At 40.8% G+C, this 24,481-nt stretch overlaps 1 protein-coding gene and 1 non-coding gene across 3 annotated transcripts in view; both read right to left on the reverse strand.

Annotated features, from left to right (window-relative positions):
* The window catches only part of LOC126356264 (uncharacterized), a 241,031-nt gene that overhangs the window by 75,872 nt on the left and 140,678 nt on the right, over window positions 1-24,481 (reverse strand). Inside the window, exon 2 of one of the 2 annotated variants that reach the window (XM_050007105.1) lies at window positions 2,445-2,583. The exons of the other annotated variant lie outside the window; for it this stretch is intronic. The gene's annotated coding sequence lies outside the window, so the exon portion shown is untranslated. The remainder of the gene's footprint in view (window positions 1-2,444; window positions 2,584-24,481) is intronic. 2 annotated transcript variants of the gene reach the window in all.
* Window positions 17,027-17,110, reverse strand: Trnal-cag (transfer RNA leucine (anticodon CAG)). The gene has a single exon. It is a non-coding gene; the product is annotated as a tRNA-Leu (tRNA).

Genomic DNA, 24,481 nt, shown 5'->3' on the forward strand with positions numbered 1-24,481 from the left:
TGTGTGTTGTTTTTGTTGTTCATAAATTGTAAGGTATTACAGTTTATGAACAGCAAAACCAACACACAGACAATTAAACACTCAAAGATCTAGTTTGACGTGGACGGAACAGCATATTCGTGGCCTTATAACAGGAACTATCGCGACATTTTCCTGACGAATTTTAGCGAAACCTAATCAGGCTGGCCAGATGCAAAGTGAAACCTCCAGCCTCCCAAATACATGGCCAGTCTGTTTAAAACAGCGCTGTCTCATTCGGTGTATCCCTACTGTACAATATAATTTCTCACTCGCAGTCACTGTACACACTGTGTACGCATCGTTTCGTAATATAATACTACACACACTATCAGCTGATGACGAGGTCATAGCGAAGATGTTTGTTTCCGTTTTGTGTACCGCAACTTCCCATTAGCTACCCTGAAAGATCTGAGTCAGAATCCCTCTATAAGGAGTGAAAAGCTGAGTTCGGAAAGAGGATAAGGTGTTTATTTTTACATTGCATAGCTTTGCGAGTTATTTTTTCAAAAAAGAAAAAAGGAAAAAATAGTGTGAAAGTGGAATGTGAAATATGTTTTATTATCGACATTATTACTTATATGTGTTACATTTTTTTTATCAATCATCTAGTCTCTGTTATCTAAGTAATTTTCAATGTATAGAATGTACTGCTTAACAGGACCTTCTTAAATGTCTTTTAAAGTAAGTCTGTTTAAGCAATCTTTTTGATCTCCTTGGGCAATTTATGGCACAGTTTTATTCCTTGGTAGAAAATGCTGTTCCGTGTTTTTCATTTATTCTTTCTTGGTAAATGTAAGTTCCGTCTAGTTCTTCTTCCATGGTTATGGACAAAGTTGTTTATGCGATAATTATCAATGTTGTTTTTGATACTTTTTATTGCCTGGTAAATGTATAAGGGGCGTTAAAAAAGAAACGAGCCGGAGGTACATTTACAGAAACCAGTACCTGTATGTTAGAAGTACTGACCCTGGCTGTTGAGAGACTTATCCCACTGTGACACAAGGCGGTGAATGGCTGTCTCATAAAATTCCCGGGGCTGTGATGTGAACCAGTTCCCCACGTACAGCTGGACGTCGTCGTCCACACAAGTGCAGGAAAGGTTATGCTGACGTTCTTCTTTGACCAAGAAGGTCCCCTTCTGATTGCCATTCACCGCCTTGTGTCAAAGTGGGACAAGTGTCTCAACAGCTAGAATCAATACTTGTAACAAACAGGCACTGGTTTCTGTAATTATGCCTCTGGCTCGTTTTCTTTTGAACGCCCGTTGTACTCACACGGTGTACTTAAAATTGCCAGTGTTTTCAACAAACCTACAATGACCTCGACTACTACATTTAATTACTATTCTTATGGCCTTCCTCTGTATTTGGAAAACTGCGTTGATAATTTGTGTATTTGTTCCTCAGAAAAGAATTCAATAGCTAAGAACTGAAAGTACGTATGGACAATATGTAAATAAAAGACCTTGGCTGTTACACACTGCTGAGTGGATTCTAAGGGCATAACATACTGACGCTATTCTGTCGCAAGTAACTTTGTGTGTTCACATCCATTGAACTGAGAGTCAATATCCGTTCCTAATTTTGTGATTGCTACGCATTCTGCACATGTCCCATTTACATTTAATTTCAGCTTGAGAAAGGAAAATGATAGTGTTAAATTCAAGACATTTGTTTCCCTTACGTTCAACGTCACTTTTTTGCATACTGACCAATTATCAACTTCCTTGAGTGTTTCAGTTCCTTTCTCTCCGAGAAATCCCCCTGTTTTATCTCTACGACTGTAAAATGCTGTCGTCAGCAAAGAGACTTTTCTTTCCTTAGCTATGGAAAAGTCATTTTGTATATCAAGAACTTTAAGAACGGAAGGTTGCATGTGGCAAGAAGATAGAAGCACAGAAAACAGGAATTTCTGGCAGGTATGTAAATAATTAATTCAACAGATTATTTTGTTGTAGGCCTATTTCTTTGCATCTTATTATTCTATTTTAGAAGAAATTTTTTATACAAATACTTTAAAGTTACTTACGAAAATTATCTAAAGCTGAAGTTCATCAAATCTATTCTAAACTGAGATAAACTTCTTTAGTAGACATAACCTGATTTTATGTTAAGGCTTCAACAGCCATAACATGTTCTGTGTATTTACTTTTTTAAGATGCAAAAGGGGACGCCTCAGTAAATTTTCTGATGAAGCAAAGCAGCTGTTATTAAATAACTACAATATAATGACATCCAAGGATGTCCAAAGATTCTTATTTGCATGGTCTTATTACTTGAACACATTATTGCCAAAAGGCGACCAAGGAAAAAAATATATAGACTGTAAGCTGCTGAAACCTTAATTCGAATATTATCTATTTATTCTGTATTACTTGCAATAATATTATGTCTGATTTTATATATTGTATTTTCAGGTCATACCTGGGGGACAGGAGAGTATTGCATGCCAGCATCTTTGGAATTGATGTTACAAGAATAAGACACTAATGAAACCTTCACAGTGCTGGTATCTCATCCAAAGATAACAGAGGCAACCACAATAACAGACGAAGTGCTAAATCTGAAAAAAATAAAAGAGCAAATCGACACTCACATACGCTCTTTTCCCTACTATGATCAGATTACGGTTCACGAGTGAAGCAGAGATACTTTAGTTCTGAATTGAATGTAATGCAATGCGAGTTTCTGGAAAAATATTAGCGCGAAACGTGCTTTCAAGTAAAAAGTGGCACTGACCTGAAGCATGAAAAATGTGTACAGTGAAGCATAAATATTACCAGCGGTGTCATCAGGAACATCACAATTACATATTTCGTACACCAAAACCAAATGTATGTGGTTTTTGGAAGGAACATCGTGTCAAGATAAGCACTGAAAAAACTGTTGTACTCACAAAACGTTTGCAAGATGCTCCGAAACTTCATAAAACAAAAGCTAATGAATTTAAAACTTCAATGAAAGAGACAACGGAGTACCTTCAGACAAATAAAAATGCAAAGGCAATATCTTTTCACTTTCAGCAGAACATTCCTTTTTCATGTATTGTACTAACGACAGTTGTGGCTGCATAATTTTACAGTTATAAATTTGAGAAATGATAAAAGTGTGGTGTTTCCATGGCAAGGTACGAGTGAATGAAGTTCTTTCGTGTTTAAATGTCTATATGAAGAATTATCTTCCTGAAGACTGCAAAGACTTATTTTTATTTTCAGATGGTTGCATTGGCCAGAATTATTCCCATGATGAAATATTTTTTCAGTCAGTATACATGCACAGATTTCAGAAAGTTTTCATATGTTGCCAGGGAGAGGTCATCCGTCCTTGCATTGCGACCAGCATTTTGCTGTCGCTGAAAAGAGGATGAGAAGAGTGGAGACAAGGGAACGTATGAAGGATGGACGTAATTAATCAATAAATATTTTCCATTTACTGTTTACTAATGGATGACATTACTGGTTTGCAAATATGATTTAAAGAGCATTTTAAATCCAGTATAATAAAAAACAAAGAGAGGTTTTGTGTTATTAAGTACAAGCTATTTAAGTTTGATAGTCACCACATTAATAAAGTTGATGTTGAAATAACAATGAGTGGGATAATGCAACAGCAGTTCCGCATCTTGAAGCCTAATGTGAATCCCACTGAACCTCCCTCCCCCCTCCCCTCCCCCCCCCCCCCCCCCCCCATGAACCATGGACCTTGCCGTTGGTGGGGAGGCTTGCGTGCCTCAACGATACAGATAGCCGTACCGTAGGTGCAACCACAACGGAGGGGTATCTGTTGAGAGGCCAGACAAACGTGTGGTTCCTGAAGAGGGGCAGCAGCCTTTTCAGTAGTTGCAGGGGCAACAGTCAGGATGATTGACTGATCTGGCCTTGCAACACTAACCAACGACTGAAGCAAGCGCAAACTACAGCCGTAATTTTCCCCGAGGGCATGCAGCTTTACTGCATGATTAAATGATGATGGCGTCCTCTTGGGTAAAATATTCCGGAAGTAAAATAGTCCCCCATTCGGATCTCCGGGCGGGGACTGCTCAAGAGGACGTTGTTATCAGGAGAAAGAAAATTGGCGTTCTACAGATCGGAGCGTGGAATGACAGATCCCTTAATCGGGCAGGTGGTTAGAAAATTTAAAAAGGGAAATGGATAGTTTAAAGTTAGATATAGTGGGAAAGAGTGAAGGTCGGTGGCAGGAGGAACAGGACTTCTGGTCAGGTGAGTACAGAGTTATAAATACAAAATCAAATAGGGGTACTGCAGAAGTAGGTTTAATAATGAATAAAAAATAGGTGTACGGGTAAGCTACTACAAACAGCATAGTGAACGCATTATTGTGCCCAAGATAGATACGAAGCCCACACCTACTACAGTAGTACAAGTTTATATGCCAACTAGCTCTGCAGATGACGAAGAAATTGATGAAATGTATGATGAGACAAAAGAAATTATTCAGGTAGTGAAGGGAGACGAAAATTTAATAGTCATGAGTGACTGGAATTCATCTGTAGGAAAAGGGAGAGAAGGAAACATAGTAGGTGAGTATGGATTGGGGCTAAGAAATGAAAGGGGAAGCCGTCTGGTAGACAGGAAAGCGTTTCTTAAGAATGGAAGTGTGTTAACATCGAGTATTGATTTAAGTGTCAGGAAGTCGTTTCTGAAAGTATTTGTATGGAGTGAAATGTGGACGATAAATAGCTTAGACAAGAAGAGAATAGAAGCTTTCGAAATGTGGTGCTACAGAAGAATGCTGAAGATTAGATGGGTTGATCACATAACTATTGAGGAGGTATTGAATAGAATTGGGGAGAAGAGGAGCTTGTGGCACAACTTGACTAGAAGAAGGGATCGGTTAGTAGAACATGTTCTGAGACATCGAGGGATCACCAATTTAGTATTGGAGGGCAGCGTGGAGGGTAAAAATAGTAGAGGGAGAGCAAGAGATGAATACACTAAACAGATTCAGAAGGCTGTAGCTTGCAGCAGGTACTGGGAGATGAAGAAGCTTGCACAGGATAGAGTAGCATGGAGAGCTGCATCCAACCAGTCTCAGGACTGAAGACCACAACAAAAACAACACTGAACGTACGAGAATTCAGCAAAAGAAACTTAATGTTAAATCTCTGTTGAAATTCTTGCATCTACATACTGTAGTTTATTATGTGACTTGTTGAAACTAATGAACTATGTGATGAAGATGGAGGTTTTGGTGATCTCACAGAAAGACCATCGTAATGTATCCTGGATGCAGACCGTAGCATGAGAAAAATGCTTTTATCAAAATGTTTGCTCATAAAAGATTATTAGTTGACATAGTTTATTCTCAAAATGTTTGGAGTAGTTGATATTCAGATCAAATATTACTAGAATTATGTGATTCATTCACGTGTTTCACAATGAGGCACAATGTTCTGATAAATATACATTAGTTTGAACAAAAATGTTTATTCTGAACAATCACTAGTGATTTCAAAAACATTCAAAATGCACCAACTTTGTACACCTCTCAATGATCAGGGATAACTCGACACTCCAGGAAACTAATATCGTGATACAGTACTACACTAGTACTAATATTTCGAAACTGAAAATTTAATGTTATGTATGTATTTAATTCTCTATTTTGTAAATATTTTTAATATTGCTCTAAATACCATTATTACTGCTAGAGTGGCTTTAGACAGGTGCAAACGTCGATCGTCTGACTGGATTACTGAATATGAAGTCGTTGATTACTGGTCGGATATTTTAAAAATATGGTTCAAATGGCTCTGAGCACTATGGGACTTAACTTCTGAGGTCATCAGTTCCCTAGAACTTAGAACTACTTAAACCTAACTAACCTAAGGACATCGCATATATCCATGCCCGAGGCAGGATTCGAACCTGCGATCGTAGCGATCGCGCGGTTCCAGGCTGTAGCGCCTAGAACCGCTCGACCACCACAAAAACCAAGCATTTACCCACATCACTCTTCATATCCTCAGGTTAGCGTCGTTGCCTTGTATTGTAAAATGGAAGCTGTGGCTTTGAGTTCCGACGGTAGAAATGGTATGGGTTTTAAATATTCTATTGCAGAATGTATCCTTCAGACTGAAAGAAAATGGTATTATGTATAATATTTATATTTTTTACTTACAGGAGCAAAGCTGCCGCTAGATGGTCAATAATATTGTGCAATACGGTTGGAGCTCGCCTCTGACTGCGCAATAATACTGCACAATATTATTCTACAGTATTATTGACGCGCGGAGTATTCCAAAGCATGGCCAATAAAGACGCAGCGACAGTGGTAATTGCTTTGTTGTGTTACAAAACGAAAAAGGAAAGATGGTAGATGTAAAATTGGTAAAATAAATTCACGAAAACTTGTTGAGAAAACTGAGACTGAATGAGAGTGCAGATTATCATAATTTTTACTTGTTGATGGTTCAATATTTGATGCACTACTGGAAATGGTTGGTCCCATGATCAAAAAGCACCAGACTGCAACGAGAGGCGCAATTCCACTAATTCTGCGATTATCTATTACACTGTGACACCTTGCTACTGGCAAGTCATTCCGAGAGCTAAAATTCAAAAATACATTTCACCTCAAAATATGGGAGTCATAGTTATGGAGACATGTCATGCAATAATAGATGCATCAAAGAATTACATGGGTAAGTAACGTACACAAACACACGTATGCATATAGTGTTTATTTTAGCTGAAGATATCGAAGTACTGGGTTATCAAAAAGTCAGTATAAATTTGAAAACTGAATAAATCACGGAATAATGTAGATAGAGAGGTACAAATTGACATACATGCTTGGAATGACATGAGGTTTTATTAGAAGAAAAAAATACAAAAGTTCAAAAATGTCCGACAGGTGGCGCTTCATCTGGTCAGAATAGCAACAATTAGAAAAACAAAGTAAGACAAAGCAAAGGTGATGTTCTTTACAGGAAATGCTCAATATGTCCACCATCATTCCTCAACAACAGCTGTAGTGGAGGAATAATGTTGTGAGCAGCACTGTAAAGCATGTCCGGACTTATGGTGACGCATTGGCGTCGGATGTTGTCTTTCACGATACACTTGCGACTTCAGGTAACCCCAAAGCCAATAATCGCACCGACTGAGGTCTGGGGACCTGGGAGGCCAAGCTTGACGAAAGTGGCGGCTGAGCGCACGATCAACACCAAACGACGCGCGCAAGAGATCTTTCACGCGTCTAGCAACCTGGGGTGGAGCGCCATCCTGCATAAACATCGTACGTTCCAGCAGGTGTTTATCAGCCAGGCTGGGGATGAAGCAATTCTGTAAAATATTGGCGTACCTCTCACCCGTCACGGTAGCAGTTACAAAACCAGAATCACGCATTTCCTCGAAGAAAACAGGCCCGATAACGGTAGATGTGGTAAATCCAACCCATATCGTGACTTTCTCGTCGTGCAATGGAGTTTCCACGACAGTTATAGGATTTTCGGTAGGCCAAATTCTGCAGTTGTGGGCGTTGACAGACCCTCGGAGCGTGAAATGAGCTTCGTCGGTCCACAACACATTACTCAACCAATCGTCATCCTCCGCCATCTTTTGAAACGCCCACGCCGTAAATGCCCTCCGCTTCACTAAATAGCCAGGTAACAGTTCATGATGCAGATGGATTTTGTACGGATAGCATTGGAGGGTACGCCTAAATGCCAACCAAACAGTAGTGTAAGGAACGCCGGTGCCACGAGCGACTGCACGAGCGCCGACTTCCCCGTGCATACACGAACCCGCTGCAGTCTCCGTTTCTTCCTGAACTGTCTCAGCAGCATTACGCCTTGTGCTCGGTCGGCCACTACAGGGTCTATTGTCTAAACAACCCGTGGCTTCGAACTTCGAAATCATTCTCGCCACAGCTGCATTTGTCAACGGACCTTTACCCGTTCGAATCCCCTTCCAATGGCGATAGGCTCGTAACGCTCAACTAGCACATTCCCCATTCTGATAATACAGCTTGACTAAAAGCGCCTTTTCAGGTAACGTCAACATGCTGCGACTGCTGGCGCGTCTGATTCTCTCTCTCATTACAGCTCCTTTTATACTCGATTGTCATGCGCAGTCACTGACGATTTGTTGTCCAGCGCCATCTGTCGGACTTTTTGTGAACTTTCTTTTTTTGGTTCTAATAAAACCCCATGTCATTCCAAGCATGTGTGTCAATTTTTACCTCTCTATCTACATTATTCCGTGGTTAATTAAGTTTTCAAATTTATACTGACTTTTTGATCACCCAGTATCTCTAAAACTACACATCGAATCCAAAAAGCTATAATTCAAATTTGTTTTTGTCTCGGAGAGGGATACAATGATACCACACTCGATCCCCCGTCCCTCCTCATGCACTGGTATCGGGAGCGAACGTTTATATTTTCAGTGGGAACCCCCATTTTAAAGAGCAGATCACGATTCTACGGCAAAATCTACATACGTTTTGTCTGAAGTATTTTTCTTCGTTTCGCTCGCCGCAGATGGCGCTGTAGTCGGAGGAATAGAAATCGGTGCATAATCGTAATTGCGACATGCTACTCAATGCCCCTTGAATATCCAATGCCACGACGTATCACCTCCGTGCTGCGAGAGTAGGGCAGGCCAGTATTTCGTAACTTCTGACTGAAAATCCCATTCGATAAGCTGTATTCATCCGACATATCGAACACGGACCTACTTAAAGCGCCACTGTGGCCGTGGCTCGTGGTGAACGCTACTCTACTTTCCAATAAGGGAAAGTGTTTGAGCGTAGTACCGCCAACATCAATACGCTTGATGATCCGCTTTTCAAATGACCGTACACTTATTATGCAGGAATGTCAGCACTGGCGTTTCTTATTCGGCCTGTTGCCAGTTGCTGGTACACCTTATCTTTTAAATATCCCCACAGGAAGAAATATGGCGACGTCAAATCCGGCGACCTAGCGGGGCAATTAATAGGGCCATCGCGCCGAACCACCGTCCACTGTAATCATGGTCTAATACCTCCTGCGCTTCAACAGCGTAACGCGCTGGGCAACCCCGTCTTACATGTTACAGTTGCCTCGTGCACCGGATGAATGGAAAGAAACTGCACTGAATTTGATTTACGACTGAATTTTCCGCATTGTCTCGGCGCTTTGGAGGGAAACATGTCGCCATCAAGAAAACACCTGTCTCTGTATCACTTTTCTACAACTGTAAACACTTTTTAATTATAGTAATACTGGGATTTATCAATGCCAATTAGGAGTTCTTAATTGTGGTTGTCGGTGTGAATGATTTGTATCAAATGGGGGTGGCATTTATTAATCGAAATTTGGAGACTTGTTTCAATCGAACAACCTGCCAAACAGTGACATCTCTTCTCGATTTGTTTTTGTCGGGGATGAGGCATTTCCTACAACCGATAATTTGTTGAAACCCTACAGCTAAACAAGACTCACTAGAGAACAAAGAAATTTGAACTACCGACTCAGTCGTGCACTCAGGACTGTCGTAAACGCTCATGGAATTTTAAATTCGAAATTTGGTGTGTTTCAAAGAGCTATTGCTCTATCTCCAGAGAAAGCGACAGTAATAGTCCTGGCGTGTTGCTATTTATATTATTACTTGAGAAGGAAATCTGTATTGTAGTGCCATACAGATGAAGTAGACGGTGTAAACGGGGAAGGATATACGATACCAGGCTCATGGGAGAAAGAAGCGGTTTGTCTACAATTTACATACGCAATACTTCAATAACGATGCTAAAGTAGCTCGGCAACATAAAGTTTGTTAGTAGTATTGGAAAGCATTATGAAAACCCGATATTTAATATGCAGTTATCGCGTGCACCTTAATATGTATCTTTTCCATGTGTGTTCCATGTAACTATAATAAATCAACTGAAAAAAATTACGTAACTGTTCTTGTTGTGTTCTGCCTTCACCCTCAATGCTCCCAATGATCTATGCACTACAACGCTTTCTAGGTTCTCTCACCTTGTTTCCTACTAATTGCAAACCTCGTACGTACTTCACAATAACAACACAATGTTGCATTATTAATTATGGAAACGAGTCATGGAATAATACGTTTGTTAAAGGGTTATATTCGTGTAAGTAATGTATACAAGTACACTGTATATACGAGAGTCGTCCACAAAGTAAGTTCCGTTTCTATTACTATCCGCGGCAGTGCTACGATCGCAGTTCCGAGCATGCGCGGCAGTTACTCTGACTCAAGGAGAAGACATGTACGCCATTTTCAGATCTCTGCTGCCGACGCGTGCTTTGTAGTGTTTCTTTATAATGTCAGCCGTAATTGAAAATTCCGCTGCGTGTGAAATCAGATCCGTGATTCGTTTTCTAAATGCAAAGAAAGTTAGTCCAAAGGAAATTCATCTGCAAATCTGCGGGGTTTACGGACAAAATGCTATGAGTGATTCAGTGGTTAGAAGATGGGTCGACTGTTCGATGAAGGACGGTAATGCCCAATAACCAAACAGCTCTTACGGGAATTTCACTGGGACGCGTTTGATCATCCTCCGTACAGCCCGGACCTCGCTCCTAGCGACTTTCATCTCTTCTTACACCTAAAATCTGTCCTTAGTGGTCAACACTGCAACGATGATGGCGAGCTGAAAGAACATGCTACCACATGGTTGAATACACAGGTGGCAACCTTCTACGAAAAAGACACAGAAAAACTTGTACCACGTTATGACAAGTGCCTACAAAATTTCGGAAGCTATGTGGAAAATTAGTTTAACAGTTGTAGATTTTTGTACAATAAATATTTTTTCTGTATCTGTACACGTTTGTTTTATATAACCAAACGGAACTTACTTTGTGGACGACCGTCGTATATATACACCCTTTTATTAATTATTTGCAGTTTTTACAAGAATTTGCACAAAAGGCTGCACAAACTCCACATTGTTACAAAAACAGAAACATAACGAATGAGTGCTATGATGTTTCACTAAAGAAATACAGAGAACGATATCACACAGCCACAAAGGAAGGTGTTGTAGGAAAATTCATCACGGCCAAATTTTCAGAAATATAGTAACTGAAAAAAATAAAACTTTCTGGAAAAAATTTGTGCGCGCTCTGATGCAGTATTAGAAATTACTTTATGGTATGCCCGCCCCCGGTAGCTGATTGGTCAGCGCGACAGAATGTCAATCCTAAGGGCCCGGTCTCGATTCCCGGCGTATTGTGTTGTCCCACTCATCATCATCATTTCATCCCCATCGGCGCGCAAGTCGCCAAAGTGGCGTAAGATCGAAAGACTTGTACCCAGCGAACGGTCTACCCAACGGGAGGCCCTAGTCACAAGACATTTACTTTATGGTATTTGACGAAAATAGCACGATGAACTACGTAAACTGGGAGAAGTACTGCGCTGCGACTACTGCTTCCTCCTGTGGACGTGATGCTGCTGTAGTAGGCGCTGAAAGATGTGAAGATATCAAAACTGTGGCTGTGAGAGGTGGGTGTGTAGCCACACAGTACCTATACAAACTGCCAAAATGACTTTCATGCAGTGTATCGCTGAGAGCTTTCATTGCATGTATTTGCTGTTCAGGTGGCATTTTCTCCATCTTCTGATACCGCACCCTATAATTACTGATTCAAATTAATTATTTCAATTCTGTCTCTGCTGATCTTTAGGACATAGGGCCTATACTTCGTCCTTCGTAACAGCACACTTATCAATCAGGGTGGAAAGTTCAGAAATGTTGACTGATCAAATAACTGGTACTTAGCTGGTAAAATTCTTCTTCGTTGTTTGTCGTGGTTTACGTCTAGGGGTTTTCTTTCTCGTTTTCCTGTAGAATACTGACAAAATATATGGATTTGCAGTAGTTCACTGGCTTGTCTTGTTGTATCACTTCTAATCAGTACAATGAACATGTTTCGGTTTTCACATTGATGATATATCCTTGAAATGAATCCACAAATTTTAAATAATACTTTTTCTTTGTGGTACACCATTTCAAAAGTTACTTCTTAGCATTGTTATTTAGACATAATGGGCAGCACTCGCCCAACTTTTGCCACATGCGGCCATACACAACCTCTCTCGGCTAACTGCTCCCCAGCAACTATTGTTCGCATCATGTAGGAATGCGGCCCAATTTACAGCCAATCTGCAAACTAACCACTGGCAGACAATAATATTGCCTTTCCAAGCAGTCGCAGTAAGTTACAGCTAGGGAGGGAGAATCTCCCTCTTACATGCTGCAATGTTGCCATACTTCGCGACAACCGAATTATTCATTCAACTGTCAATTTTTATTTTTATTTTTTATTTTTTATCGCAGCAGTATGTGTGTCTGTAAATGTTTAAGTGTGATTAAAAAAGTGAGATGATGGCAATAAATATGAAATGCTTCAGAAACAGGCGAATAGGATTTATTTACAGTATTAATAACTTTTTCAGACATGAATTCTTACAGTTGACATTTGAATACACAAGAACAGACTCCAGAATCATGTGCTGTCGGCAAGAGAAACGTAAAGAGAATTGTGCACGAATGTGTCAGAGCTGTAGCAACTGTAGGAAAAGTTGGTTTCATGTCACCTGGAAAGCATCGAAAACGCAAGGAACCTGTGTAACACAAATGGATGGTTTTAACAACGATGTTTTAAAATGCTCCGTGTGAATAATGAATGACTGACATCAAAAAACGTGTTACAGTTATGCAGGAGAAAATTGGATTCAATGGTAAGCGCATCACCAATGTACAGAATCTGAAAAGATGTTAGTTCCAGATATGTGAAAAAGAGAGTTTTTAGTTCAAGGAAGTGAAACGGGCACGAACTACATCCCATATAATGATTCACGATGCAAAAGGAAGAGGTAGCTCAACAGTGTATTACCTTGATGAAGCGTAGGTCAGTTAGAACATTCCAGGAAGATTTGCTGGAAAATGAGTGATGGTACTTACAGGTTTGAAGTTCTCATAGGAATAGGTTCTTGGATAATTACTAGCATGCTGACTCTTCTTCTGGTTTTTTTTTCTGAGAATAAACTTTTATGTATAACAAAAATAGCAGTAACCACCATTCGGAAATGAACGCTGCCAGTTTCATGACGTGATTCACATTTCTTGTCATATCTTGCTTCGAAGTCGGTCACTGCCAGTTATAATTCAATTGGTACAGAGAAAACACCCAATACAAACAACACAAAGGCTGGTATTTTGCCTGGCTTAAAAATAAAAATATTAAGCTCAGTATAAACCAGATCGTGCCGATCTCATGCACCTCGTTAACTTATACAAGTCACCTTGGGTATGAGCCAACAGACAACATCCCACCTGTAGTGTGGGCACAGTCTGTGCGGCATGCTAAAAAGGTTCAGAAAGAAGAATTTGGCAGGGAAGTGATGATGGATGTAAGCCTTGAACCTATCGTCGTAAATTTACAAACAGATTGTTGAGAAAGACTCAAATAGAAGTGACGATGGTATGATGATGTAGACTTTGGAACAAAGTAATAATATTTCTTAGTTATAAAGACTCGTGGTTTACAAAATGTGTTTTTCAACAAATCGGTTACATACATAATAATGAGAACTTCCTAGCCTTTTTGATTAGGACTTTGTATCCCTTGAATTACGCAGACTATAATGTTCTAATAACACGCGAGAACGCAGCTGGATAAATTCGTCAGGTGCGCGATATTTCCACACGTAAACCCCTGTCATTTTCGTGACACGGACTGAATAAGGCTCTAAAATGACAGTAACAGTTACTTCTCGAGATATCGGTGGTTTTTTATGTTATCGGTCAACATTCCCTGGAGTCATTCGCAGACGGTCGTTAATTGTCTGTTTCTTCACTGGATTTAAATGCGGTCTCTCATTGTAATGTCAAACGAGTTAGTTTCCACTCATAATACCTAGTAGCAGCGAAAAATGTGACAACTTACTGACCATTTTAATGGTCTTTTACTTTATTCTTTTCTACCACTAACTCTTTTTTATTCGCAATGAGTACACTTTTAACTATGGTCAAACACATCCACACACACACACACACACACACACACACACACACACCTTACACATTTTTAAAATTTCTATTGAGTAGAAGCAGTTGTCAAGCAAATATGATGATTTCATTTTGCGCTTGAAGTTAATTTTGTTGTGTATTACATTTTTACTTATAATAAACTTCAAATTGCAATAAATGATAATTTTTGCAAGATTTTGAATCATCATGTCGTTAGTCAATTGTCAGATTGAGAAAATTGTACTTCACGACTTCACAAAACTGTGTCAGCTGTTCTCGCCTCTCAACATCATGCGGAGTAAATCTGTGGAGCAGAGGACCTAACGTCGTCAAGACGTGAATAATATTTCTCTCATGACGACTGATCGAAATTGGTTTTAATATGTACTACTCCGCTCATAGATTTGAATGTGTAACACCATGAACCGTAGGCAAATGAGCCTGACTGTTGTCTGCAGCAGCACAGTTCGGCAACGTGGACTTTGCCCGCTCTCTGCTGCTAAGCATACACAGTTCTAAACCCCCCACCCCCCCCACACACACACACACCACTTCCTTTCCGCTCCGAGCCGATGCGCGGAAGCGCCGTTCTATGACACAGGCTACAGCTTACTTTACCCACTACTAGTCCACAGATTGTTAAATACAAAGATAATTACACAGTGGTCAAAATTGTTAAATATCTCCATGCTTAGAAACCTCTCTGACATTTACCTTCATCAAAATAATCAAGCCAATTTTTTTACAAGAAATATTTACAAAATTCATGACAGTTAAAAAAGGGTATCGTTATGTAACATCTTGTAGCGGTAATTACACTTGGTACATAGAACATGACGTAATCAGACCAATTTGATTGCAAGCTCCACAGCCTCTGACACGCTAAGTTAAGAGCGTGTCTTGCTTGTCTTCCTTTTCAGTCTAGGCAATGCAGAAGTTGCAGTCTCTGTTTCACTGGCCTACGACAAAGTTTATCGGTATTTTATGGTGCTAAACTGAATGCCTAAACAACATAACCTCTCATATGTCACCTTACTAACAAGGGTAACCTCTATTGGTAACATCAACCTCGTTTGTATGACTTTTGGTAAGATGACATTTGTGTTTAATAATCTGACAAAGGTATTATCATTAGTTGATGTACCTTGCACATGCATGTAGTAAATCAACTGAAAAAAAATACTTATGCAGCTGACAGATTCTTCCTGCTCATCTTACACAGTACACAGTGCTGACTGAATTCATTTCTTCTTGATCAAGAAGAAACGTCATTTCATCGAAGTATCACAAAGTGGATTCTAATACTTCATATGAACCAGCACCGCTTTTCCTCGAATCCTTGGTTCTTTTCACTTCTTTCCGAATATTGGTCCTTAAGTAATTAATTTTTTTACGTCTTCCTTTGTTTCCGTGGGATAGTGTTCCTGTATATCATTAACGTCGGTAACATTCATTCTTTGTGTTGCTGTTCTTTTAAAACTCTGCTTTTACATCCTGGTTCGCTTTATACAGCTCTGTGCATTCTAATAAAAATGCTCGCACTTCTTGCTTCGAACTCATTTCAAATTTTCACGCTCAGCGAAGATGACAAGAACATTAAACTGAGAATACAAACATTCCCGAAGACTATAGCACGTGAGATACTGTCAAGGATGTTGCGCAATACTGCCCACAGATGGCATATATATCTGGACAGTGCATAATATTTAAAAAGTTTTAGATGTTCTCAATATTATTGCGCAATCTCTTAAATCTCACACCTACACGTTCAATATTATTGCGCTTCAGGAAATACTGCGCAACATTATTGACTGTCTGAGGGCTGCTGAATATACTGTCTTATAATACAAAAATCAATCAGAAAGTAACGTGGTGGATTAGTCTGCGAGCAATGCAGAGATGAATCTTGAGAATTACTTGGACAGACAAGCAAACCTACGAAAACACCAGCTATTCTAACAACATCGGGTGGAATGTTTTATTATGGCTGTGAAAGTGAAATGAGGTGGATGGGACGTCGAATGCATGGTATGTAAACCAAGGAAATTTTTTGCTGGGTTCCACGAGCCTGCATGAGATGCAAATAGCTGAGAACGAGGACAGTTCTAATACGAGGGGCATCAATAAAGTAAAGAACGTTTTTGCATACCTAAATAACAACATAAGATATCAATATATAGCTTTATTTACAAAGTTACAGTATCTTCCTCTATTTTTCAATGCTCTCGAGGCACTTATTATAACGTGGGATCGATTTTTCAATTCCCATGTTGTACTTCTATGCCGAAAAAGATTTTAGCCACGGTATCAGTACTTATTTAACGTCTTCATTGTTTGCAAACTGTTTTCCATCTAAAAGTTCCGTATTTTCGAGAATAAGAGAAAATCGCTTGGTGCCAAGTAAGACGTTGAAGTTCTTGCTCTGTTCGTGCTGATGCCGTAATGACAGTAATGACTGATAGCCTTCTACTCCGATCTTCGTTGGTCTGCCCTAGTTCGTTTTGGTTAACGATTTAACGAGAACGCGCCATTTCTTCGCTGAAGACCTTTTCATTGCACTGTCACTGTAAACATTATTTGCATGTATTTTGATATCTCGAAAACATTGTGCATTCAAAAACGATTGAAACCACGCACTTCGCATTTGGTGTGGTTTTCGATGGATGCCGCCATTTCGAATGGTGTGATCGCTAGGCAACAAAAATTAGCTTATGCTGAGATGGGGGGAGGAATCGACTCGCACGCTTGCGATCGTGGTGGTCGGGAATAGGCTCGAGGCGTGGTATGCAATCGTTCTTTACTTTCTGGATGACCCTCGTAGTATGAATGGTTGTCGCATCGGCACTTAATGTTTATTCGTTTAGTCATGACGAATAAATACGGCTATTTCCGTAATGAGTAATATAGACAGCACGTTGCAATACTGTGTATGCTAATCAACTATTCAAAGGGGTTTGAGTAACAACCTTCGTTCTAAATTTAAAAAAATATATTGTCAGAAGTGGGATTCGAACCCACGCCCACAGAAGTGGACTGCGACCTGAACGCAGCGCCTTAGACCGCTCGGCCATCCTGACATATGGCGTTATGTACCGTGTCATGACTTACGGCACCAGTTCACTGTGTTACCCCTGTTCGTTTCGAAATTGTAACTATTGCCGCATATGCAATTCACTATACCTCGCTTGTATCCTTTCATACATGCTGCGGATTCTAGTTGCAGCTTCATTAACAAATGTTCCGCCATTTACTTGCAGCCTTTACTATCGGTCTGCGTGACATGTTCCGGCGCCCTGCAAAAGATGATCTGGTCCATCTTTAATTAATATGCTATTACGTGGCCAATCTAAACATATGTTCTAATTTAATACTTTTATTTTCATGTTTCGCAGTGAAAGGGGCATTGTAGGGAATTCATGTTGTTATGAAACAAGCCGACATAAAAAGCATATTCGGAACAAAACGGCTGAACATAACATACAACGCGGTGAACAATGAAAAAAACTGAATGAATACGGTTGGAAAACACAGAGGCAAAAATCGTTAATATGCGGAAACGCATGGTGTATTTAATAATATGATGAATGTCAGAAGGAATTAAAATGGTTGAACAGAAACATCTGAAAAGAATCGAATAAATTACGATAATCATTCCTTTGTTTCGCCAAACGTTCAGTTTTGCATCGATTGTTGGAATTATTCGTTCATTATTCATTACTGGGTCTAGAGACAGTATGTGTGAATCGATAAAATTAACTGGACGAAACTAAGAAAAAAAACAAAAAGTACACTATTTTTGCTAACTGTTTCAGCATCTAATTATTTTTGCGCTCTAGGTTTCTGGTTATCGCCTTAATGCCCTTAAATCTTGGTCGAAAAAATACGCAACTACTGAAACGAGCGGTAAAAAATCTGTTTTGTTTCTTTTCCTGTTGCGTAATCATGTGTCTCCAAGTATCCACGGAGATATCAACAGAAATGTGTGAAAATATTTAATCCCAAATTTCTGTCAACAATATACGTAATGATTGCATGATTCAAAGCACATACATTTCAGTATTCGCCGTACTTGTGACTCAGGTATTGCATAGTGACTTATCAACTGTCATTTCCTAACAGCGAGCTAAAGTAGCGTTTCCAATATTCTTAATTATTGCACATACTATGTCAGCTGCAACAATAAAACTACCGCATGTCGAAGGTGTCAAGTCCTTTCGAAACAAAACTAAGACCATGCTACGAGTCGGGAACAGTAGAACGACGAAAATATAAAACGTTGCTTCGTAATAGGGTTAAACAACAAGTAAATATTAAGCGGTAGACCCTCAGTAACTAGGGACTGATTAACAAATGCTACAAGGCTACTGTATATTTGGTACTGAGTAATTAGACGTAGGGGAGACGTGAAACTGATTGGCACATACTAATAAAAGGTGGAATGGCATTTCCTTTCCTTTGGTTGCCACTATCACAATAGCATAGTCGTTCTCTTCGAGCTCACTTTCCACGTTAAATTCTTCTTCATCGTGAAGACTCGAATTTTCATTAGTGTCATCCATCAGAAAAGTAGCAGAGCCTTCATTAGCTCCACTGGCTGAAGCTGCCTTCTCACATTTTTAGAAATAAACTTATTGGTTGTTTGATTCTGAGAGTTCGGCCAATTTTTTCTTCCTATTATCACATTCTAAAAACTCCTGCTTCTCTGGGGCGTCAATAAGAACTCTTGTCAATCCTCTTTCTTCTATGCTAAGCTGTTGTCTTACTTTCAAGAGTCCATCTAGGAATATTGTACTGTTTTGCTGAAGCCATAACTTTCAAGCCGTCCTGAATTACACTATTCACATCTTCCTTCATTTCTTCGTGAACTGTTAGACAAAGAGCACTTTTTCTCACTGTGTAGGAAGCCATTTTTTGTTTTCTGCATTCATGCTCTCTGTGCCCCAGAAACAACTGCTCACTCTGACTCATACACCATAGCATAATTAAACACATTTGTTCAGTCACAATCAGACGTTGTAATTCTGTATTTCAAATGATATGAAGAGACAATACCCATGATAACTGCTTACTTCTCAATGTTTGGATTCTACCAAATGAAGAAGTAAAAATGGTTCAAATGGCTCTGAGCACTATGCGACTTAACTGCTGAGGTCATCAGTCCCCTAGAACTTAGAACGACTTAAACCAAACTAACCTAAGGACGTCACACACATCCATGCCCGAGGCAGGATTCAAACCTGCGACCGTAGCGGTCGCGCGGTTCCAGACTGAAGCGCCTAGAACCGCTCGGCCACGCTGGCCGACAATGAAGAAGTAGAAACAGTTGCTATAGACATGGCAAAATTTGCAAAGGAAGATAGAAAACCACAAGAGTCACAATTTCAGTACTTCAGCATCATTCAGTCATCTGGTTTTCACAATCTCCTACATGGTCAGAGACTGTCGGCTACCGGTGCAAAACTATGATGGTGTCCTGACAGTCATACACTTTATATACAGTCAGTTTTTCATTGTACCCCACTGCTACTGTGTCCCCCCCCCCCCCCCTCCCTCCCCAATGACGATGGCGTAAAGGATTATAACAATAATATTTATCAATACTGATATTGCATTGCCGTTAGCTCACTCCGAAATCAAACCGAATAAGAATAATATGTATTTAAGATTATCAATGAAAAGTCAAAATAGATGATCAGTCGAATATTTCTACTTCTCCTTCACTACACAAAAAGTCACTCCACCTGCATTGTCTGAAATTTTCTGAAAACTAGACGTAAACTAACAATCCAAGCACGTTTAAAAGTCATTTGTGCGTTTACGTGGTACCGCAAACCGATTGTGGAAGAGGAAGTCGGGCAACTAAAATCGTATATCCAGGATCGATATTGGAGTGTTTATATAATGAAACAGACGCGGTATTCGGAAGTTGGTTTACGAAATCTTGTTTCGGAAATCAAATGTAAACATAGTGAGAAAATACGTTTCTCATTATCGTAACAATATAATGAGAAGGAAAGATGCGCGTACACATACACATACACACGTAACACACACTCACGTAAACGCAACTCAGACACGCTACTGGAGTCTCAGGTAACTGAAAACAGTTCTAGTGTGTAGTGAGTGTATGTGTGTGTGCGCGCGCGCACTATGTGTGTCTAGTGGTGATGAAGGCCTTAATGGCCGAAAGCTTATTTGATGACAGTCTTTTTATTGTGCCTATCTGCGACTCAGCATTTCCGCTATATGGTTAGTTGCAACTTTCCTTCTCATAATATTATTACAGTCCATCCTGGATTTTCCGTTGTTTAATTTCTCAGTATTGTTACTGTTATGGTTGACAGGAGAGCCAACCTTGTTCCTAAAGGAGGCCGAAATGCAGGAGTTTTAGCTCACGCAGGCTGGCGTGAGCTCTGGAACATGACAAGGGAATTAGAATTGAGAAAAACGGACGTAGCTGGTGGAATACTTAACTTTAAACCATTAATGACGAACGTCGCTCTTTATGGTACATGATTCGCAATATCAATAGTACGGATACTGGCTCCTTGCTAGGTCGTAGCAAATAACGTAGCTGAAGGCTGTGCTAACTATGGTCTCGGTAAATGAGAGCGAATTTTGTCAGTGAACATCGCTAGCAAAGTCGGTTTCACCACTGGGGCGAGTGCTAGGAAGTCTCACTAGACCTGCCGTGTGTCGGCGCTCAGTCTGCAATCATTGATAGTGGCAACACGCGGGTCCGACGTATACTACCGGGCCGTGGCTGATTTAAAGGCTACCACCTAGCAAGTGTGGTGTCTGGCGTTGATACCACAGTTGCTATTGTGATCGGTGCATTTTTACATGTATGAGAGCCGAACTGCATTTTTGTGAGAGCGCGGCCAACTGTAAAATTTACGACTGTAAACTAAATTAAATTTTTCTGTACTTTACCATTTCCATTTAAATTCACAATGGTTGTAACTTTTCGCGTTATTTACAAAATAAATGATTTCTAGCTAAAGCCGCCCGAGTAACTGACAAAGACATGACTGTGACTGTATTTTTACGCTTCTTCTTTCGATCTCCACATGTCATTGTTTCATTTAATTTAGGTCACTACTCACTATAAAACACTGTCGTTGGACTGCTTAAGAAAAATAAGTTCTAAGTCTCAGACGAGATAAAGAACCGCTTTACATTCTTTTCCCGCATATCGCAAAAAATAACCGTAGTCTCCCGCGTGCTGAGGGCCAAGATTTCCGGCTTACATTTTGACGGGGGGAGCTGACGAAGAAACAGGAGGTAAAATGAAACATGAGCTGATCACATTTACAATAAAACAAAATGCGATGTTAGTATTGTAATTTGTAAATAAGATGTGTCTTCCGAAATACAAAATGATGAAAGTCACGGGAATAAATAGCCAAGTTACACCTGGTTATTTCGAAAACTGAAACGATACGAGATGTGGAGATTTTTTTCGAGCCCTCAGAAAAGAATTGGTACAAGATCACTTGCATAGGAGAATTTCAGATCCAGTTTACCCTTTATCTCTGTCATCTATACTTGGTGAAATTCCAGGAATTGATGAGGAACGGAGGGGAATCGACACAAATGAATCCACAGTACTACTAATGAGCGGAAGAGGTATAGTCAGTGTCAGAAGGAAAAAAGAACTCTCGAATTAACCCACGATCACTCGCGTTGTTAGAAAAAAATCTAACATTTATGATTTTAGTTAAATATTCCAGCACATTTCAAAGCTAATGAACTGACGATATAGAAATTCTTTCTTTCATATCCCGTGCCTCATATAATCTGTGACTCGACAATCAAATTTCAGCAATAGCTTGCTAATTGTGCCATTATTTGAAGTGGTGCGCAACGTTAAATATTTTCTAACACGGGGTCTTATGTAACAACTACTTCTCCTTTCGTGGAATGCCGCCTAGCTTTACTTTTAGCCTGTTTCTTGTAACATGCGGCTGTGTTCGTTTGTTTCATCCTGTAAGTGTCCAGTCTTTTATAAGAACAGTAAGTATTCTTATTGGGTTTTGCGAACTGAATGAAGCAATTGTTTATACAGAGTACATGACACTCTCTGTTGGATAGGAAAATATATAAAACTTTTCAGGGAAGAAGTCATGTCAGAGGATATTAACATAGAGGGTCTGTCATCAAATATTGACCACCCTCTGAGCATGAAGAGATCAGTCAAGACAGCGAATCTGGTACTTCTGCTACAGCTGTTTCTCAATATACAGATCGTGAAACCTTTCTTGGTAAGGATGGCATAACAGATTGGTTGAAGCAACACTCTCCTCCAACAAAAACTGTCCCGCCAGAATACTGTAACACAGTTTCCATGTGTGAAGGGTGTTGCAAAAAATTCGAAAACAATTTTAGAATGCTGGAAATTATTTTTTCTAGATAGTGTAATTGGTCGCATTGTGGAATACGCAAACCAAGAACTTGGCAGAATGGCAGCATCTTATTCACGGAGTGCTCGAGACTACCCACGGACAGATTTTGAAGAGTTACCTGCTTATTTAGTGTATTATATATCGCAGGAGTGAAAAAGGCACAGCATTTCAATAGTGATGAGCTATGTGCCACTGATCGGACTGCACCGGATTTCTTTATTGCATCGATAAGCAAACGAAGGTTCCACACACTTCTCCAAGCTATAAGTTTTGACGACAAATCTACGAGAGCTCAGAGAAACAGATAATCCGGCATCTATTAGAGAAATATCTGACGAATTTGTGAATGTTTACAAGAAGAACTATAGTGCCGTTGCATTGACAACGATAGACGAGATGTTAGAACCATTCTGTAGATGTTGCAAATTCAGGCAGTATATAGCAAACAAGCCTGCAAAATATGCCATAAGGTATATGTGCTCCGTGATGCAAGAACATTTTATACGCTAAATATGGAATTATAAGCAGGCTAACGGGAGTTATCGCGTGACAACAATATACGCGAGCGAACGCGGTTTAAATAATTCATGTGGCGCTTCGCTTATCTCTGTTTTTAATATGCAAAAATGACTGAAGACTAAAGGACTGCTTCACAGAAGGTTTACGATCCTTAAAATCACGAAAATCAATTGCCTTTTACCACTGTGAACAGTAATGGGTATATGGGGGGGGGGGGGGGCGTACTACGCTAACCACAGGTGGGTTCGCTTGTTAGAACATGGTACTCATGACCCACTCATTTTGCACGTATACACTTCCAACTACACTCCTGGAAATGGAAAAAAGAACACATTGACACCGGTGTGTCAGACCCACCATACTTGCTCCGGACACTGCGAGAGGGCTGTACAAGCAATGATCACACGCACGGCACAGCGGACACACCAGGAACCGCGGTGTTGGCCATCGAATGGCGCTAGCTGCGCAGCATTTGTGCGCCGCCGCCGTCAGTGTCAGCCAGTTTGCCGTGGCATACGGAGCTCCATCGCAGTCTTTAACACTGGTAGCATGCCGCGACAGCGTGGACGTGAACCGTATGTGCAGTTGACGGACTTTGAGCGAGGGCGTATAGTGGGCAAGCGGGAGGCCGGGTGGACGTACCGCCGAATTGCTCAACACGTGGGGCGTGAGGTCTCCACAGTACATCGATGTTGTCGCCAGTGGTCGGCGGAAGGTGCACGTGCCCGTCGACGTGGGACCGGACCGCAGCGACGCACGGATGCACGCCAAGACCGTAGGATCCTACGCAGTACCGTAGGGGACCGCACCGCCACTTCCCAGCAAATTAGGGACACTGTTGCTCCTGGGGTATCGGCGAGGACCATTCGCAACCGTCTCCATGAAGCTGGGCTACGGTCCCGCACACCGTTAGGCCGTCTTCCGCTCGCGCCCCAACATCGTGCATCCCGCCTCCAGTGGTGTCGCGACAGGCGTGAATGAAGGGACGATTGGAGTGAAGGGACGATTGGAGACGTGTCGTCTTCAGCGATGAGAGTCGCCTTGGTGCCAATGATGGTCGTATGCGTGTTTGGCGCCGTGCAGGTGAGCGCCACAATCAGGACTGCATACGACCGAGGCACACAGGGCCAACACCCGGCATCATGGTGTGGGGAGCGATCTCCTACACTGGCCGTACACCTCTGGTGATCGTCGAGGGGACACTGAATAGTGCACGGTACATCCAAACCGTCATCGAACCCATCGTTCTACCATTCCTAGACCGGCAAGGGAACTTGCTGTTCCAACAGGACAATGCACGTCCGCATGTATCCCGTGCCACCCAACGTGCTCTAGAAGGTGTAAGTCAACTACCCTGGCCAGCAAGATCTCCGGATCTGTCCCCCATTGAGCATGTTTGGGACTGGATGAAGCGTCGTCTCACGCGGTCTGCACGTCCAGCACGAAAGCTGGTCCAACTGAGGCGCCAGGTGGAAATGGCATGGCAAGCCGTTCCACAGGACTACATCCAGCATCTCTACGATC

This window comes from Schistocerca gregaria, chromosome 3, assembly GCF_023897955.1.
Source record: "Schistocerca gregaria isolate iqSchGreg1 chromosome 3, iqSchGreg1.2, whole genome shotgun sequence".
Taxonomy (NCBI): Eukaryota; Metazoa; Arthropoda; class Insecta; order Orthoptera; family Acrididae; genus Schistocerca; species Schistocerca gregaria.